Source organism: Tupaia chinensis, unplaced genomic scaffold, assembly GCF_000334495.1.
Source record: "Tupaia chinensis unplaced genomic scaffold, TupChi_1.0 Scaffold149798_1, whole genome shotgun sequence".
Lineage (NCBI taxonomy): Eukaryota > Metazoa > Chordata > Mammalia > Scandentia > Tupaiidae > Tupaia > Tupaia belangeri.
Window position 1 is genome coordinate 1,284,397 of NW_006209642.1, and position 8,642 is coordinate 1,293,038.

Below are 8,642 nucleotides of genomic sequence, written 5' to 3' on the forward strand. Positions count from 1 at the left end.
TAGGGCGCGTGCACTCGCCAGACAGACAGAGAGAGACATAGAGACAGAAAGCGAGAAATCACCCCCCAGGGGGGATGGTCACGCTGCAATCCCTTCTCCTCCATTCTCCTCTTGGGATCTTGGGCATGCATGCACACGTGCCCGGCGTGTTTTAAGCCACCAGGTCCAGGACGCGAACCGCGGTTAACTGCATGGGAGTCCAGCGACATAGCCATTATGCTAGCTGCTAGTTCCCATCCAACCTGAGACCCTCTTGTGAAGTGATAATGTCTGACTTATTTTAATAAGAGTAATTTTAAAGCCATCCTTCTGAGCAACTGATTTATTCCAGCAGGGAAAATTCTTTGTTGTTGCCTTTAAAGATTCCTCTCATTTTAATCAAGTAGTTTTACACTGAACATAGGGTCGAGTAATGGAGATTTTGCCCTAATGAGTATGGTTTTAGCTACCAAGTAGGTGAAAGGATAAGACCTGAATAACCAGGTTAGATTCCACACTCCTAATATTAAAGGAATCGAGATACAATAGGGTACAGAGTTCAACTTTAGTTGCTGGAGAATAAGGAGAACCAGTTGTTAGAACTAATTCAGTCACAAGAATAATGATATATTTTATCTGTTGTACAAAGTCAGAGAAAAAGGAGCTGGACTAACTTGATACTATTGGCCAAGTTTTTCTAAATTCCTACTACTTAAGAGAGATTGGTCTGAGGGGCTGAATTCATAGATAGGAATTAAATTACCTCAACTGTGGACTGAAGGTTTGCCGAGTCAGGAAGATTACAAAATAAGGCTTTGTAATCTTAGAAGAGCTTCCTCCCACCCTCTATTCTCTAATCACACACTTGAAGCATTTGTGTGGTATCATCCAAATGATGGGTGCTGTAACTACTATGTGGGAATTAAAAAGATATGCTGTGATCATGAGTGAACCCATCATGATAAAGTGAAGAAAGAGGAGCACAGAAGAATGGCAATAGAAGTAAAGCAAAAAAGAGGTCAGAAGTTTAAGAGATGTTCAAAGGAAAATTTCATATGTGAACGAAACAGAGAAAAAGAGAAGAAAGATATAGAAATGTTGGTAGCTCTTACTCCTTTTTCTTAAATATAATATAATGTAAGTATCAACGAAGACTCCTTTGATCAAAACTTTAGTGATACTTCTGAGTCCCTTTGGACTAGGACGACTATGGGCTTTCTTTGTCTTTGTAGAACCCAGTTTGAGCAATAATCCTGCTAAGTCGGTCTAGTGAAAAATCTTCCACCCTTCGTATTACTCTCCATATCTTATCACCCTGGCTTGCCTTTAGCAATAATCTTATTAAGTCATTAAGTCATTTGAGCCAGAAACCCCTTTTCCTTTATGTTTCCTTATTTTCCTTTTATAGATTAAAAAAAGAAGAAGAAAAGAAAAGAAAAAGGAAAAGGAAAAAAAATAAAGCCACATTGATTTATTTGTCGTGATTTTCAAACCAGCCAGTCAGGGACTCAAACTGTTTTCAGCCATGTGGGAATCCAACACCTTAACCATTACACCACCTGCTGGCCTCTTTCCTGATTTTCTGTTCATTGACTCTGCTCCTCAACTTGTCCTTCAAGTTGGGAGTTAATTCCAATCTCTCTTCCCCACTGCAAGGCCTCATTACAATAGTCTCTGTGCCTATCTCCCTGGTCCCTTTGAGTAAAGTCTGACTTACCATCTTTAACAAGTATCATGAGTAATTTTTTTAAGCACATTCTCTTTACCTCTCTCTGTCTCTCTCCCTTTCCTTCTCTCCCTGACAAGCAAAACTCCCCTCCAGAAATTAAAACATAAGAATGTACAGTGTAATGTAGAAATGTGAGGAAAAAGACCATAAATGCAATGGACGATGAAAAGAAAATAGAAGTAAACAATGGGAGTCAAGCACAGCATTTGACAGGAAGCAAGCATAGAAGCTAGAGAGGATGCGGTGGAGTAGGGCAACATTAGTACCTGAGAAACTCGTAGAAATTTACTAGAGATGTAGTTGATCAAGGTAAAAGACTGAAGTCCAGAGCACTGGTCCTTAAATAATTACATGCTCTATTATTGCTGTCAAAATTTATTTTCTTACATCTTGTCAAAAGTTGCTTAAACTAAACCATATTATAACTATCCAGTGAAAGAGAAAGAACTGTATATCATGTAAGATGAGCTTTTTAATAACTTACTGGCACAATGACGATCTTGCTGTAGCTTTCATTGACCAATGTTTAAGAAACTCAACACTTTGAATGCATACATCATTACATACATTTAAATGGCTTTTGAACTTTTGATGAAAACAAAAATAGTAGTTTATCTCTTTCACTGTCTTAGTTTTGGAAAAACTTGTGCAATCCAGGCACTTCCCAATTTCATTATCTCAGTTTATATGTGGGTTAATCGAGGGGTCAAAAAATGTGTTTTGTAAAATACCAGAGAGTAAACATTTTAGACTTAGCCGGCCAGAGGGTTTTCGCAGCAACTACTCAACTCCACTGTTGTAGCTTGCAAACAACTATAGCCAAACAATTATAGATGGAAAGAAATGGCCATGTGTCTATATTCCATAGAACGTTGTTTACAGAAACAGATGGCAGACCAGATCTGGCTCTTTGCCCAGATAGGCTATGGTTTGCACATACCGGGATCAATGTGTGAATTCATAAGTTAATTAGATCACTTTTCATGTAAATATGGTAGCCTAGTCCATGGGGGATATATTCAAAGAGCCCTGGTAGATGCTTGAGACTGCAAATAGTATCAAACCTATACATTCTACATGTTTTCCTACACAATCACACCTGTGATAAGCTTTAATTTGTAAATTAGGCTTAGGGAGAGATTAAGAAAAATAACTGATAATAGAGTAGAACAATTATAACAATATACTGTAATAAAAATTGTGGTCTCTGACCATTCCCCATGGGAGATGCTCACTTTCCCTCTCAGTCTCTCTCCAGGTGGTGTGTGTGTGTACCCTCTGATAAATTGAAGGAAAAAAAAATGTCTCTTTCTCTTTCTCTCCCTCTTTCCCAAAATAGCAAACTTCAGCTGACTGTGATTAATTGAAACCATGAAAAGCAAAACTGGATAAGGTGGATTACTGAACCATAGTTTATATGATCCAGGTTTATTGATTAATCAGAAATTTTGAAAACATTTACTAGATTTGTAATTATTTTGTTTAGGCATTCATTTAGTAATTTATTGAAATGTAAACTTTGTGAAGGCAAAGACAGCTTTGTTCACCACTGTACCTCTAGCGCCTAGAAGAATCCCTGACACATGGTAGATAATATACTCTTACAATTTAATAAATAAATGTATAAATGAATTTATTTTATAAGTCAGCTGTGTTTTACAAAATGAAAGTTAATGAAGCTTCTTTTCCAGAGAGTTTATAACTGAAGTAGAATTTTTCTAAGAAAGTCTCTAGAAGTTACCATGATTTTTCTATCTACATAGCTAAATAAATGTCCTGCCTAAATATGTTTTCCACCTATCTGAGGCAAAGGGTAAGTTTGTATGTTTTTGTTTTTGTTTTTGTTTTCTGAGAGGTTTTTGTTATAGGGCACATGCACTAGCCAGAAAGACAGAGACAAAGAGACAGAAAGCGAGAAATCACCCCAAGAAAGGATGGCCATGCCACAATCTCTTCTCCTCCATTCTCCTCTCGTGATCTTGGGCACACACGCATATGTGCCTGGCATGAATTTTAAGCTTCTGGGTCTGGGACTCAAACTACAGTAGACTATATGTGAGTCCAGTAACGTAGCCATTATGTCAGCTGCTGGTACCCAGGTTATATGTTTTAAATCACCAATTAAGTTCCTAATTTTCTTGCCCAACAAAGGTAACATTTCTCTCTCTTTGCATTTCTTTCTTACTAATAAACAACACCTCCTTTCTAAAAATTAATATTATTTCTGTGTCCTTGGATTCTTATTGTAACAGTCTTAATTCTTCATTTTTTTTTGAGGCCACATGGATAATTCTGCCTATCAGAGAACAGATCAAATTGATAAAGAAAAATTAGAAAAATGTGATATATTCACATGCATAAGCACTTTAAAAATAAACATCTGGCCATGAGTAAGCAAGCTAACCAACCAACCATCCATTACCCTACTATTCAGCCTCTTCCAAGCATCAAACTCGGACCCTTCCTCTTCAGCTGTCCAGTGCCCCAGCATGACCCTCGGTCTTTGCATGATTATAACAAAGTCCAGGCTATGAATGGGAGTTGTTTTGCAGGTACTTGCAGGGATCTTCACATGGCAGTGGGGGCAGGGAGTGCTCATCAAAGACCCAGAGCACACATGAGTGTTTTTCTGCTGGACAATCCCCCAGGGAGTTGGCAGCTTGGTTATGAGGTTCCTGCCCACAGTTCTGCAGACGCTGGCTTCCACATGTCTCTCATCAGTGTTCACTGAAGGTGCTCAGCCATGCCGCCTCTACTGCAAACTCCACAAAGACCACTTCTCCCCCAGTACATGCCTCCACTTCCTGCTTCACACACACACACACACACACACACACACACACATACACACACCCCTTACACTCAACCATCCTGTCTTTCTCTAAGTCGTTCAGCCCATCCTTAGATGAACCGGGAAGGAGTTTTCAGGCTCTTCCTCTTTTTTGTTTCTGGTCTTGTTAATAATAAAGTATCTTACTCTCCATCAGAGACTTTCTTCTTGATTCTTCTGTTTGAAAGTGAAAAGCAACAGCAACAACTGAGCATTACCAGTGGTGCTGTGGTTAAGGGGGCTAGATCCCACATGGGCAACTTCATGGTTTGAGTCCTGAACCTGGCAGCTTGAAAAAACAAACCAGGCTCATGAGTAATCTCAAAATCCCAAAAGGAGGTAGAGATGGAAGAGAAGGGATTTCAGCGTGACCATTCCCACTTCTTACTTTTTCTGTTCTCTGTCTTTCTTCAGTGAGCACAGGCATGCTCTGACAAAATCAAAAAGAAAACAAAACAAAGTGAATATTAATTTAATTTCTGTCTGTATTCCTGTGTTATTTATTGCTAGGAATACCACCACCTCCCCTTCAAAAATATACTGTCTCCTGTCATTTCTACTGTAACTATATGAATTATTTTTGAGGCTGTGTGGATGATGTTGTTATTAGAGAAATAGTCAAAGAGGAGGAAGAATGTATTTACTTATATATATGATAAAACCCAAAGTCCTTTCTATAGCCTTAATTCCCTTCAGGATCTGTCCTTTCTTTTTTGTTTCTGGGTTGGTTTTTTGTTTGTTTGTTTTTGTTTTAGTTTTTGTTTTTTCTCTTTCTTTATTTGTGATACGGTGTGTGTGCACGAAAAAGATGAGCATCCTCCACAGGATCTTGTCACACCATGATCCCATTCCTCTAGTCTCTCTCCAGTCAGGTCTTGGGCGTGCACACATGTGCCTGGTGTGTTTAAGGCTGACTGGGCAGGGGTTTTAAACCATAGTCCCCATGTGGGACCTGACTTCTCTTGACTAGCACATTACACTGAACTGCGCAGCCAGCCCAGGCTTTGTCTCCTCTTATCTCCCTGACCTCCTTTCCTATTACTCTGCCCTGCTCACTACACTGGAGCCACCTGCCTTCTTCCATTTTCCCACGATTGCCAGGTACGTTCTGATCTCAGAGCCCTTGCACTTGCTGTGACCTGCTTAGAATTCTAATACCGCAGACAGCTTCTAGCTCTTCACTCTTTCACATGTTCACTCACAAGTCGTTTGCTCGGTAAAAGCTTCTCTTGCCATTTCGTCCAAAATTACAAATGGACTCTCCCAACGTTACATATCTTTATATCTCCATTTCCCCCCCCCCACATAGCTAATAAATTCTTTATTTTGCCAGGGGGCTTCAAAAAATTGTGGGAAAAAAATGGAATTGACGTATATGTTTAGGGCAAGCTGGTATTTAATGTGACTGGATCTCACATGACCATCAGACCCAGGGTCTTGAAAAATGTGATGAGTGCCTATGCATGTATGCCCAAAATCCCAAAAGAAGACAGAGACATGGAGAAGAAAAGACTGTGGTGTGATCATGCCCCATGGTGGGTGCTATCTCACTTTTTCTCTCTCTCTCTGTCTTTCTCTGGCAAGCACATGTGCCATCTGGCAAATAAAAAATGAAAAGTATGGATTTATTTTAGGGCAAATAAAATTTTGAAATCTATGAATAGTTTTTATTATAAGACCTACATTCCATGGACTTTGGAAGACTCCTTGAGGTACTGCTTATTGTTAGTCTCCTCTTGCAGAATGTACTGTCCCTAAGGATTTCTGCTTTATTACTGCATACTTAGTGCCTGGTATGTTGGAGGCATGCCATAAATAAACATGAATGAATGAATACTTGGTTTATCTGAAAGAAAGGATGGGCAATATGCTCATTTACTATTCTCGAAAAGCAAGGAAAAAGCAATGATTTAGAGCATGGCTTCTAATGACATTTATTGTACTTGCTGCAATGGATTAAACCACCTTCTGTCTCATAGTGGCAATAATGCTACAGCAACATGGTCAAGACAATACAAAGTGTTTCTTGTTATAGCCACAAAATCCTGATTACTTACTAACATAATAGAAGCCCTATCAGGGCTCCATACTACATATGACAGGCACTATCTTCCATTCAGGAATGAAACTGACAAGATTAAATACACAGTGAGATGCAATGATTCACTAAACAAGAATTCTCCTATGATTACTTTCTCCTTTATCTGCTTCACAAACACCAAAATCTGACTCTAGACATCAATGTCAACTGGTACTTTGAGCAGAAGACCCACTTTAAAGGATGAACACTGCTGTCTTCCCTAATTTGTTACAAGACTCATCTTATCACCTCTAGGAGAGACCACATCATCTAACAAAGAGATCTAATAAAGCTTCTGTTGTGCATAATTTTTACTATTCCAGTGTAAGAGGTCTCATTAATTATCTAGCAACTGTGTTTGACTTTTAACACAGACATTTGGAATGTAGTAGAATGTTTTGCAATAACAACTTCTCAAGGGTGACAGACCCAAATATTCTAAGATATTTTTTGTGATCAAATTATGTCTTAAGTTATCAAGGCCATGTTCAGCTATGTCACAACTTCAAGGGCTTGAGATTAGCATTTGAAAGTAGTTGTACAATATACACTGTGATTGTTGGATCTGGGCTATCTCTGTCCTCCTAGAGGAACTGGAACTAACTCACATGCCCTTCAAATTGAGTCTTTTCAACATGGAACTAAAATAAGTAAATAAGTAAATAATAAAAGCAGATTCTATTGTGGAATAAAATAGAATCAATACACCAACACTTAGATCAAACACTCAGACCCAGGGAGTTGCCATATTTGCATCTGTACAAGATGAGACATTAATAAACACACTCACTCTCCTCCTCCAATCACACATTAATGTAGACCACCTCTCTTTATGTACCCCATGGCCTTTGCAGGTACATACAACTTACCAAAATATGTAACTCTCCCAATGGTCACGTGGAATTCTAAAATAGCTAATACCATCATATTGTGCAGTGTGAGCAGATCCAGGGTGGCTTGTATAAATGAGTTGGACCCTGCCTGGGAAAATTACTGTGTTGCATTGAGTTATTTATAAGCATCCACCTGTGTTTCAATGTTTTGCCTTCCAAACAAATCTTGATTTCTGTTATTCTCTAAAAGAATTTTATTCCTTCCAGGGTAGGTTTTACAGCCCCAGGTAACAGTCTTATCTTAATTTAAGCCAATGTGTCAACTATTAAAACACTTATCTATTTGGAAACTTGGGTACAATAAAGAAGGCATACATAGAAATAAAAGACATAAATTCCATCCTAGATAGGAAATAGCTAAAACATAATTCTGAAAGTATATGAAAAAGTGTGTGAATAATGATAAATACTAAATTAACAAATATAGATATGATATTAGTTGTAAGCTGTTAAAAATTTTCTCAAGAGTTTAGATGGTCTGGAGATGAATATGCTTTATCTGATGAAAGAAAATGGTTGGATTACCACTAAGTATGCAATCTTTATATAATACGTTTTTAAATTTTGGGTATTGATATCTATTATAGTACATTAAGCTTCCCAGCATCAAGCCATAAAGAGATTTAAAGAGATTGTATAGTTCATATATTCAAAGTGTTATGATAGTGAAAAAATTTATCTAAAGGACATTTTATTTAAAATATTATTTTAAAATATTATAGCTCTTATTTTTTGAGTTAGGCATTTTTATATATCGTCTCCAATCTTTTTACCTACTCTAGAAGATGGAATCCTCACCCCCCCCTTTTTTTTTTCAAATGAATAATTAAAACTCAGAGATAACAAGTGACATCTCCAAGGCCATATAGCTAGTAACTTGGAGAACTGGATTTATTCCACCTGGCAGTGCTGCTCTTCAGGGGAAACTGGAGTACAGTCTGTGGTTGTTCTGCAGCTTGGGAAAGATGATTTATATTGAAAGATTAGGGATCAGACTTTCCACTTGGTGGAAATATTTTAAAATTTATTTTTAAGAAATAGTACCTATTATTATTTAACAATACTAGCTCCATGACATATGCAGTTCTATGAGAGAGAATGTGGTTGTCAAAAAACAGGACACCCCCCCCC

General features: G+C 38.0%; 1 pseudogene; it reads right to left on the bottom strand.

Moving 5' to 3' along the window:
- LOC102491900 (glutaredoxin-1-like) overlaps window positions 1–5,774 on the bottom strand; it is a 22,550-nt pseudogene extending 16,776 nt beyond the window's left edge.
- Between the last annotated feature and the right edge of the window lie 2,868 nt (window positions 5,775–8,642).